The sequence below is a fragment of the Erpetoichthys calabaricus genome, chromosome 9 (assembly GCF_900747795.2).
Source record: "Erpetoichthys calabaricus chromosome 9, fErpCal1.3, whole genome shotgun sequence".
In the NCBI taxonomy this organism is placed as follows: Eukaryota; Metazoa; Chordata; class Cladistia; order Polypteriformes; family Polypteridae; genus Erpetoichthys; species Erpetoichthys calabaricus.
Window position 1 is genome coordinate 157,904,593 of NC_041402.2, and position 12,616 is coordinate 157,917,208.

Below are 12,616 nucleotides of genomic sequence, written 5' to 3' on the forward strand. Positions count from 1 at the left end.
TCCAGCCCAACGCAGTCTATCTATCTATCTATCTATCTATCTATCTATCTATCTATCTATCTATCTATCTATCTATCTATCTATCTATCTATCTATCTATCTATCTATCTATCTATCTATCTATCTATCTATCTATCTATCTATCTATCTATCTATCTATCTATCTATCTATCTATCTATCTATCTATCTATCTATCTACTGTGGGATAACAGAAGATCAAAAAAACAATGGACAGGTATTTGATCACCTAAAACAAACAGTCAACTGAGAAAGTAGGAGAGAAGTTTTTAACTGTTGTTCAAAGACTAAACTTTTTTAAGACAGCTTCTTTATTGTAAGAAAGAGATACAAACACAGCAACAGAGGTGTGAGACCTCCCCAAAGACCCAAAAAAGCCAGTTTGCCATTCTCAAACTACTTCCAGCAGGCACAGCCTACACAAACCCAAAAATGGAAAACTGGCTTGCAAGATCAAACTACCTCTAAATTATCCAAGAAACGTACGCAAATGCTTCCCTAGGGGGATCAACCTTTAAACATCTGAGCAGAAGAGACAGTGTTTAAACAAAATCTGTGTAAACTGCGGAATTTATTAAAAAAGATCATAAAAATAGAAAAAAAGGCCAACATACAAGACAAAAAAGTTTTGCCTAAAAAGGTAAACAGAAACTAATAAATCGCAAAGCGTAATCCACAAGCAAAATCCTAAAAAACAGAAGTGAAAGAATTCATTAAACCAGAACAAACAACTGAGAGCAATACCCTATCAAGAACTCTGACAAACACAGTGAACCCCTGATGGGACCTTCACTTTGACTTCAATTTAAGGCAGAGGGTGACCCCAACTTTTGATGATTCACCTCACAAAATATACAGAAAAGCATGACATTTAAAGACAAAGAACAGCAATATCTAATAAAATCAAACCTAATAGAAACTGCCCAGAAACATAAACAACACCATACCATACCATATTCTAAGCCTGCTTAATCCTTAGCAGGGTCACAGTGGAGCTGGAGCCTAACACAGCAAACTTAGACCGCGAGGCAGGAACAAATCCTGGACAGGGCAACACCCCATCGCAGGGTGAACACACATATCACGGCCAATATTAGCGTCACCAATCCAATAATAATTCAAAAATAATTAAAGCAACAGTCAGTAAGTCAGTCATTGTCCAGCCCGCTATATCCTAACACAGTAAAACGGAAAATACACATAATCCAGGGAATAGTCTAACTGAAAAATAAAATTCTAAAGGATAAACCTTTCAGAATAAACAATATGTAGTAATCACTTAAAAAACTTCATTTGAAGCCACCAGTGTGTCATTCATCTTCTTTAATCAGCTAGGACAGTCCTAGCTTTTGGTCCCACAAACAAGTTTTTTTATTGATCTGCCAACTACACTGTTCTGTACTGGTACATAACGAGAACGAGTGCCTGAAAGAACCAGGAAAGGGAAGTGATAGAGTGGCACACTAAATCATATTCATTAAACAGGCAGGAGTCTGAGAAATGCGGGAACAAAAAAGACTGGAAACGCCAAACAATGAATTGCTCACCAAATTCAAAATTTCAAAACAAAAGTCCTCAAATGAAGTCTTTTTCTTTACCCCTAACTACAAATTGTGTTATTTTTTATGTAAAGAAGCCAAAGCTTGGACACTGAATAATGGATACTAGCATCTTTTCATACATACTTGGGTAACTGTAATGGCTAGCTGTTGCGAGGCATGGAATGCAATTGCCATGTAAACTTATGACATCGTTCTTCCTGTTTGGAAACTTAATGTTTCAGCTAAAGTTTTTTTTAATTTATTTATTTATTTATTATTATTGTAAATTAGCCGTGTAAGCCCATGCTGTAAAAAGCCCGGGGTCCTAGAAACTATTGCTCTCCTAGGAGGATTCGATTTGCCAACGTGCTCGCATCACTTATGCATTAGCGAGGGGAGGAAAAGTAAAAGGGATACCGTTTTTCCGATGTTAGCGACTAAGCAACATTGTCTTTTTTCTGAGGTTTCGTTTTGCTGACTTGTTGGCCCCGCTTATGTTATTAGTGGTGGGAGGAAAAGTAAATGGAATACCGTTTTGCCGATGTTAGCGGCTAAGCAACGTTGTCTTTCTTCTGACGTTTCGTTTCTGCTGACGTGCTGGCCTCGCTTGTGTTATTAGCGGCTAAGCGAGTTTTCTGTTTCCTCGGAGGCAGAGGCCTAACCCTGACTCCACTTCTCACTTCTGGGCCGGTCAGACACACACACTTCCATATGTAGACATTTATATATAAGATGTAATGCTTTTCCTTAGTCTTGACAATCAGCCTCTTATTCTACTATGTTTTGGTCTTGGCTACATTTAACTACCCAATCATAGCAATTCTGAAATCTCTGACAGTTATATTAAAGCATACCACATAACTTTTATGCAAATATCCTGATAGCCATCACACACACCCTTACTGAACACCAACATATGGACCATTTGCCTCAAATTCACGGTGGGTGTATTTCTTCTTTTTCTACCAAATAACTGCTTCTTTGGGAGGTCATCTATTATATTGGGGTCTTTCTCAAAGTCATGGTGGGTATATTTCTTCTTTTGTAACGCTTACCTGTTTCTTTGGGAGATCACCTATTATACAGGGGATAAAGATAGTGAAGATAATTATGGCAACCCAAACTGAGGGAAATGTTGTCAAAAAGGGGTGACGCAATGCAGCTGTAGAGAAGATAGGCAAGTGATGGAATGAAGCTTTCATTTTGTTTGATATGCTAGAGTTAAAGTTCATACAACTGATAAGTTTGACTCAATTCCAGCCTGAAGAACAGAAATAGAGTAGTCGGCCGGATCAGAGTTTTAGGAACAAAGGTTAAGCTTTTTGATTTGGAAGCACCATCTTAATCTGTTTTACTGGTATTCAGTTGTACAATATTTCTTCAAATTGACTTTATTTATTTAATATTGATGATAAAAAAGAGGGATAGGAATGGGACGCTTATCATTGTCATCTCCAGGGTTATGCCTGGCATGTGAAGTTTTATGTTTTTCGGTCACAGTCTCTACTGTTTATTGGCAAGAACAAACAACTATGAAGGTTTTTACATGCAGTCACAGAATGAAAAAAAGGTCAAGGGACACGGTAATTCTTTTTTTTTGGAAGATGTAGCATCACACTTTTGCAACAAATGGAAACGTGGCACAAAAAATGTATGCTGTATATTTCCTCTGTTGGAAATGTAGAAATTAATCAATACAGCAAATAAATTCATGTGGTGAATGATGTGCACAGCATCTTGGAATGATTGACTGTGTCTTGTCTCTAGAAAGTTGTATGATTGTTTACTACATATAGTGGTTCAATTCCATATTTGTTGAGTGTGGGTATATGTTTTTAATTGTTTATGCCAGGCAAATGTAGGTGCAATTTAAAAAGAAAGAGCTGAGAGGTGAAGGCTGATCTAAGGAAATACTCTTGCATAAATTCTTATTTAAAATGATTTTCATAAAGGTTGTGTCATTGGGTTGGATCAGTTTTTTTCTAGCTTTTTGGGTTTCCTGCCTCACAAACCCAGCATCTTGAATTCAAATCCCCTGCCCGAACCCGACCTGTGTTGCATATGCACGTTGGTTTTGTGAAGTTTTCCTCACACATTCCCAAAGAACAAGAAGAAGAAAACATCATTGCATTTATTTAGTGCTTCTCAAGACCCTCAATACACTTGACATAGAGAGGGGGGAGCCACTTCATCCACCACCAATATGCAGCATTCACCTGGATGATGTGATGGCAGCCATTCTTGCACACATTAGCTATTAATTGGTGAAAGTGTCAGAGAGATAGTTAACCAGATAGAGATGGAAAATGATTAGGAGGTCAATTTATCCAGTACATCGGAATAATTACTACTCTTTATGAAAAATGGCTATGGATTTTTATGACCACAGAGCTCCAGGACCTCCATTTTAGGTCTCCTCTTAATGATGGTGCCATTTTTGTAGTATAGTGTTCCTGTCCCTTCACTGGGGCATTGGGATCCCCACACAAACCACAGGGTAGGTGCCCCCTGTTGGCCTCACCTGCACGTCTTGTAGCAGCAATCCAAAATTTCCTAGAAAGTCTTCCATTTAAGTACTGACCGAGCTCGAACAGGCTTAGCTTCAGGTGGATTTAGGTAGATTTCGGTGGTATGGGTCCTGACAAAGAGGGGCAGATCATGTTGGCTGATGACTTTAAATTGGTTGCAGTTTATTTGAATGTGGATGTTTTGCCCAGGGGTGTTAACTGTATGGCATGTAGTGGTTCAGTTGTATATTTGTAGAGTGTGGCTGTAGGTGCTTCTGTGAGTGCACTCTTAAGATTGACTGGCACCCTGTCCAAAACCTTGATTTGGATTAATCAAATGAACACGTCCTTAGGATTAGAAAGGAAAAACACAGTACACCCAAAACTCTGTGTAAACTCCACTCACACAACACAGATTTCACCCAACCATGGCTCTGCATTACAAGCTACTGTACCCCTGTACCACTTCCTATAATATGCTGACAGTAATTTGAACAAGTAAGCTAGTAGTATTTTACTTTTTATGCTTCTTATAACCTCCAGATAGCATTCTGTCAGATCTAATATGTGACATTTTAGCTTCCTAGAACAGTTGACAGCTTTATGTACGTATACAGGGATCAACAAGAAGCCATACAATAAATTTTTTAATACTAAAGGTTCTTTATTCTTTTTCTAATGACAGACAGACAGACAGACAGACAGACAGACAGACAGACAGACAGACAGACAGACAGACAGATAGATAGATAGATAGATAGATAGATAGATAGATAGATAGATAGATAGATAGATAGATAGATAGATTTATAAAATAAATACATAGGATATGAAATTCACTTGTTTTTTTTTTTTATGTGTTATATGAACTCTCACTTTTGGCTGCCCTGAGGTGACAAATATTTTCAAGGCTCAAGGAATGAGTGTGAAAAATAAATGAAGGCCCATCCTTACAGCAATTGCTGTCTTTCGGTGTCAGCCGTAATAAAGTCATGATTACAAGACTGATGGGAAGCAGTGCACAAATGACACAAAGCTGGCGAGCCCAGGCAGAGAATAGGAAGGTGCAAGTCTAAACCTTTCCCAGGGTCATAACAGCAGTGAGCTCAGTCCAGTGCTGGCTTTTCACTTCTCAGCGGTGGCATTTCCTAATAGGATGTTGAATGCCAAGCACGGTCACACTAATCAGTGCTTCAACAGGCTGATTTTAAAAATAAAACATTGACCTATATATATGTAGGCAGCCTTCTTGACAGTGGTCTACAGTTCTTGTAATCTAAAGATGATAAAAGTCACCACATTATTTAGAAGCACAATGAAAAGGAAATAGTCTGTGTAATAAATATGACATTAATTAAAACAAAAACCTCTCTCAATTCCCTAATACTTTTGATTCTATCTCTAAAACGTAACTGTGTTGTAAACTGGAAGATTATCCATTTCAAAAATTAGAATCTTTAATTATTTATTATGTAAAATAATTTAATTAAGGAAATGTCTCTTCTCTGTCTTTATTGTGATGTTACTTGCAGGAAAACCTAAAGATTTGTTATTCCTTTTCCTCTTTAATGTCTACCAAACCACTTGTTAGTATATTGCACTAATTCTTTTAAACTAGCTGAAATACCCAGCATTGACTGGGAAGAAAATAAGTGTTTTTTTTTTAATTGTTTGAGAAAAATATAATTAAAAAAAGCACAACTTTAAAAATAAATTAACAAACAATGGAGACTCACAGGGCGGCACAGTGGCAGTGCTGCTGCCTCGCAGTAAGGAGACCTGGGTTTGCTTCCCGGGTCTTCCCTCCATGGAGTTTGCATGTTCTCCCCGTGTCTGCGTGGGCTTCCTCCCACAGTCCAAAGACATGCAGGTTAGGTGCATTGGCGATTCTAAATTGTCCCTAGTGTGTGCTTGGTGTGTGTGTGTGTGTGTGCCCTGCGGTGGGCTGGCACCCTGCCCAGGGTTTGTTTCCTGCCTTGCGCCCTGTGTTGGCTGGGATTGGCTCCAGCAGACCCCCGTGACCCTGTGTTAGGATATAGCGGGTTGGACAATGACTGACTTGCATGTATGTTATCATCCAGTTGACGCTCAGAACCGGCCAACTCTATTTAATTTCAAAAGCAACAGGGGTGTGGTGGCGCTCAAACATAAAGAATGCTGGCAGTCATCTGCAGTTCGCCCTCTGGTGGTCGTTCCGAGTGTCAACTTGATGATAACATGCATACAAGACCGCAAGATCACCCCCCATCCTACCCAGAAGGGGGTGGGTTAGGGTTGATTTCACCCTACAGTATTTTTAGTCAACCAATGAGAAACATGTGTAACCAAGTTTCATTAAAATCGCTCCAGCCATTTGGAAATGATGCTGGAATATGCATACAGTACATACACACACACATACATTGACTTTTATATACTGTAAATAGATTCATTTTTGTACTACAAATATTCACAAAAATGATTAGCTTTATTATTTATTTAAATATATGACCATTATACCAAAAAAAATAAAAATAATTTAAAAAGGACCTTCTGGATCCCCTTGATTCCATAGTTTCTTTATTTGTGGTGCTCTTTTTTCTAGTGTGCCTTCTGCATCACAAGGATGTGGACTGGAGATTTTAAATTGTGCTGATGTGTGTGTGTGTGTGTGTGTGTGTGTACCATGTGATAGACTGGCATACCATCCCAGTGGTTGGTTTCTGCCTTGTATGTGACACTGCCCAGATAGGCTTTGACTTCCTTGTGAACGTGCATTAGAATACATGGGGCTGGAAATGAATGAATGAAATAATTAAAGAAAAAATGAACTAACTAATGATGAAATTTTTCTACTGTCCATTTTCGAAACGATTTTACAGAATGCTGTAGTAGCAGTAAACCTTACTACCTGGGAGGCCAGCTCATCAGAGGCTACAAACAAACAAATCTTCACACGTATTTAGTTTAGAGGTGTCCCCTAACTCAAGGTTGTGAGGAGCTGGAGCCTAATTTGGCCTTGAATGCACAACAGGACATCACAAAGCATACACTCACCCAGTCACTCTGAAGCCATTTACTGGTAATATACCAATCAGCCAGGCAATGTGTGTTTGAAAAGTGAGAGGTTGAAGAAAGTGCACATAAACAAGGGGAGAACACGCAGAAGGTGCCCCCATCCAATCTGGGCTCTACTCTTTGTCCATTCTACAGCACCTCCAGAAAGTATTTTTTGCATTTTGTTATGTTGCAGCCTTACGCTAAAACCATTTAAATTAATTATTTCTCTCATCAAACAACACACAGTACCCCAGAATGGAAAAGGGAAAACAGGATTTTAGGAAGTTTTGCAAATTTATTAAAAATACAAAAGTGAAATATCACATTGACACAAGTATTCAGACCCTTTACTTTGTACTTAGCTAAAGCACCTTTGGTAGCCATTACATTTTGGAGTCTTCTGAAGTCTGACACGACAAGCGTCACACACATCAGTTTGGGTATTTTCTGCCATTTTTCTCTGTGGATTCTTTTCGGCCCTGTCAGGTTGGAGACCATCGGTAGACAGCTATTTTCAGGTCTCTCGATGTGGTTCAGGTCTGGGCTCAAACTGGGCCATTTGCAGAGTTGTCACTAAGCCACCGCTGTCTTGTTTGTCTTTGCTTTGTGCTTAAGGTTTTTGTAATTTTGGAAGGTAAACCTCCGGCCCAGTCTTAGGTTAATCTACTATCCTTTATTTTCCCATGGTGGGAGCATGCAAGAGTAGGACCTGTGATGGACCGGCATCCCATCTGGGGTTGTTTCCTGCCTTGCAGGCAATGCTGTCAGGATGGGCTCTGGCCACTTCATTGATAATACAATCCATTAAGCAGGTTTAAGAACTGAACTTTATGTTCAGACCCTCACTTTCTCTGACTGTAGTCCTTAAGCCACAGGCCTTCACACCCTAAAGTTGCTCTCACTCACTCTGTGGCTTTCAGCAAGTCATTTAATCCGCTTGTACTACAATTCTTAAAAAAATGTGTGAGAGCATGTGTAATACATCCTAATCATGGAAATCACTGTGGATAAAGGTGTCATCCAGATCCAGAATTCTAACACCGTAATAATAAGCTCTGTCCGCCGCCTAAGCCACACACTTTTAGTTCCTCTTAGTTGCACCCACCTCTCGCTGTAGTTGCCTACTCTTATTTTCATCCCAGTTATTTCACTTTCTCAGAATCTCAAAGCAAAGGCTGAACGGCCTTCTCAGTAATGTTGTGGCAGCTGTTTTATATTTCTGAGCGAAACGACAAACAAATGGACTCGGATTGCTGCAGATGCGTCTTTGCAGGGGAACCTGCCAGAGTATGCCGAAAGCCAAGGCTGATTGATAAGTCCTTGGGAACAAAAAAAAAAGGAAAAGGAGGAGAGAATAAACAGAAAGAATACCGATTTAAAGCTGATTAAGAACACACAGAAAACAAAGGGTCACTTTTCTTTTTCATGCTCTGAGGAGTAAGTAGCAGGTGCTGCTGACAGGTGTTGGATTGAGCCTCTGAGAAAGCCTTTGAAATAGCAAATAGATTGGTGCGTTTTGCAGGTTTAATGCAATTTGCGGGGCGGAAATGATGGGCATCCTGTTCTGGCTACTCAACTCCCCCTCGACAACACCACCATCGCTTCCTAAGAGATATAAGGCAGGCTGGCACCCTGTGAGCTGAACATGGATTCTTTCACACGATGAGGATTAAGTGTCTTGGCTGGGTGTGGGGTTGACTAATTTGCAATGATTGTGCTGAGATGCATGTCTCACTAAACGAAAATGTGCAATCGGTTGTGCCACCTGAGTCAACAACCCTGAAACATGCCCCTTCATTCCTGGCATGAGCATGCAATCGTGTGCCCTCCTAGAGTCTCAGCGCTGTCTGCCACCTGCTCTGGCAGCTGACAAAAATCTACAAACCAGTGTGCTACAGCACATTAGACTTTAGTGACGGTTATTTGTCTATTGTGCGGCTGGAAAAAGATAATTAAAGGCAAGCAGGGTACAACGTTCTGCAGAAATGGCACAAAAAACACCAAAATCTGTTATATTCTTTCAATTTGAAGGAGGATGAGAAATTCACATTTAAAGTCTCTAGCCAAGTTACTAGGGCTGCACCTTCAAACCCTGAGCCTGGCTGTTGTCCTTGTGGAGTTGGCATGTTCTCCACATTTGAGTGTGAGTATTTCCAGGGGTATTTCTGTTTTACTTCCACACCTCCAAAGATGTGCAGGTTAAATTTTTTGATGATTCTAAATCGGACCCCATGGATGTGCGCATGAGCAGACCCTGCAATGGACAGCCCGATGCCCAATCCTTCCTAAGATAGCCTCTAGCCCCTCATGACCCTGAACTGGATTAAGAAATTTATTTCAGGATTCATTTTTAGTCGTACACTGGAATGGCAAACTATCAAAAGTGGGCACCTGCTTCACATCTGATGTAACTCAGTACAGTGATCCCCCGCCTATCGCGGAAGTTACGTTCCAGAACCATCAGCGATAGGTGAAAATCTGCGATATAGAAAGACAATATAAATAAACATTTTTTTTATAGTTTAAGCCTTAAAATACTCCTCCTACATGCTTTAAACACATGTAAACCTATTAAAACACACTTTGTAAACACATATGATATGTGGATGTCGGGCTAAGGATATGAGTAAAATAATAATCATAATAATAATAATCCTCTTTACTAAAATCCCTGTGTGCGTCCATGTGTCCGTGTGTGTGTGTCTTCTGGTGAAGTGCGCATGCGCGGGGCACGGTGCGATGCTTCAAAGGCCGCCTGACGCGTCACACAAGACAGAGAGGGCGGGACCTATAAAATATCGCCCGGCCGATCCAATCGGATTTTGGTAAATGAGGTAAGACCTAAAACATAACGCACGGAAAATCCAATCGGTACTGAGACGCGGAGACCAGCTTCCCCAAAGAGGGGATTGTTTTCCTAAATATACGAATTTTCATGATATTACAATAGGATGACTTTTAAAAGGAGATTTATTTTCGCGCACATAAAATCCGTTGCTGGGGAGACACCATACATACAATAATCAGCTGCACGCCAGTACAGATTAAAATACTTGCTGGAGAGACGTATTACTGTGAGAGAAAATTAAAGGCACACAATACAGTGACGCATATTACAGCCACATACAAGCTAGTATTACTGTAACAGAAAATAGACGGTCCTTTGACATTTAATATAGACTGTTCCTACTAATGTTTATGCACTACTATTCTAGCGCCCGTTATTGTAACGGGCTTGATGTCTAGTAATAATAATAATAATAATAATAAATCCTCGATATAGTGGGGGCACGATAGCTGAACAGCAATATAGCAGGGGATCACTCTATAGACGTCAGCTCACCTTAAACTTGAATTGCGTTGTCGGTATGTCATAGTATATCACATTTTTTTAGCTATGTGAGGAACTGTTGCCACATGCAGAGTTGCTTCCTTTCTCACACCTAGTGCTGCTTGGGCCTCATGTCCTTGAAATTGATTATGGGGGGTTGAGTATGTTATTTTATGACACAAATATGTGTGATAGTCCAGCACTCCATCTAGGGTTGTTTTTTTTACATTAGGCCTGGTGTTGCCCAGGATATTCACCAGTTCCACCATATTTTGAATTGCATTAGGCAGGTTTCATTATGTTACAGTATGTCATAATATAAACTGCTGAAAAAAATTAAAGGAACACATTGAAAACACATCAGATCTCAATGGGAAAAATCCTGCTAGATATCTATACTGATATGGACTGGGTAATGCGTTAGGAATGGAAGGATGCCACATTGTTTGATGGAAATGAAAATTATCAACCTACAGAGGGCTGAATTCAAAGACACCCTGAAAATCAAAGTGAAAAAAGGATGCGGCAGGCTAGTCCATTTCATTGCAGCAACTCCAAATCGTACTCAGTAGTTTGTATGGCCCCTACGTGCTTGTATGCATGCCTGACAAATTCGGGGCATGTTCCTAATTAGATGATGGATTGTGACCCGGGGGGATCTCCTTCCAGATCTGGACCAGGGCGTCACTGAGCTCCTGGACAGTCTGAGGTGCAACCCGGCATCAGATGGACCAAAACATAATGTCCCAGAGGTGTTCTATTGGAGTGTGGGGGCCAGTCAATGGTATCAATTCCTTCATCCTCCAGGAACTGCCTGCATACTCTCGCCACATGAGGCCAGGCATTGTCGTGCACCAAGAGCAACCCAGGACCCACTGCACTAGCATAGGGTCTGACAATGGGTCCAAGGATTTCATCCCGATACCTAATGCAAGTCAAGGTACCATTGTCTAGCTTTTAGAGGTTTGTGTGTCCCTCCATGGATATGCCTCCCCAGACCATCACTGACCCACCACCAAACTGGTCATGTTGAACGATGTTAAAGGTAGCATAATGTTCTCAATGGCTTCTCCAGACCCTTTCGCGTTGGTCACATGTGCTTAGGGTGAACCTGCTCTCATCTGTGAAAATCACAGGGTGCCAGTTTTGAACTTGCCAATTCTGGTATTCTATGGCAAATGCCAATCGAGCTCGACAGTGCCAGGCAGTGAGCACAAGGCCCACTAGAGGCCACCCTCATGAAGTCTGTTTCTGATTGTTTGGTCAGAGACATTCACACTAGTGGCCTGCTGGAGGTCATTTTGTAGGCTCTGGCAGTGCTGATCCTGTTCCTCCATGCCCAAAGGAGCAGATACTGGTCCTGCTGATGGGTTAAGGACCTTCTATGGCCCTGTCCAGCTTTTCTGGAGTAACTGCCTGTCTCCTGGAATCTCCTCCATGCCCTTGAGACTGTGCTGGGAGACACAGCAAACCTTCTGGCAGTGGCACGTATTGATGTGCCATCCTGGAGAAGTTGAACTACCTGTTCAGCCTCTGTAGGGTCCAGGTATTGCCTCATGCTACCAGTAGTGACACTGACTGTAGCCAAATGCAAAACTAGTGAAGAAACAGTCAGAAAAGATGAGGAGGGAAAAATGTCAGTGGCCTCCACCTGTTAAACCATTCCTGTTTTAGGGGTCGTCTCATTGTTGCCCCTCTAGTGCACCTGTTGTTTATTTCATTAACACCAAAGCAGCTGAAAGTGACCTCTGCTACTTAACTGACCAGATCAATAGCCCAGAAGTTTCATTAGTTTGATGCTATACTCGGATTAAAAAGTGTTACTTTAATTTTTTTGAGCAGTATATTTTTAGTTTTGTGAAGGGGTGACAACCCAATCACGGTTGGTTCCTGGATTATACCTGATGTTTGATGTTATCCCAGTTGCACTCAATTCTGAATTGTATTTAAGTAGCTTTCATTAGGTGATATCATAATACAGTATATTTTTAGCCCTATGATACACTAGTTTTCTTGTGTTGTCTCAACCTGATGCTGCCCAAAACAGGCTTTTGCACCCGTGACCCTGTATAATAATATGCAGGTTTGATTATGGTATTCTAGTCCAATCTTGTTAAATTACTTTTACAGTTTACCCTAATTAGCCATTTAATTTATAACCAGATAGCAAACTGATCTT

At 40.6% G+C, this 12,616-nt stretch overlaps 1 protein-coding gene and 1 long non-coding RNA gene across 6 annotated transcripts in view; one reads left to right on the forward strand and one right to left on the reverse strand.

Moving 5' to 3' along the window:
- Window positions 1-12,616, forward strand: part of cadm1a (cell adhesion molecule 1a) — a 1,142,366-nt gene that overhangs the window by 749,157 nt on the left and 380,593 nt on the right. The window lies entirely within an intron of this gene.
- The window catches only part of LOC127529257 (uncharacterized), a 311,661-nt gene continuing 311,026 nt past the window's right edge, over window positions 11,982-12,616 (reverse strand). The window contains exon 2 of the long non-coding RNA XR_007935931.1: window positions 11,982-12,088. This is a non-coding gene — a long non-coding RNA (uncharacterized LOC127529257). The remainder of the gene's footprint in view (window positions 12,089-12,616) is intronic.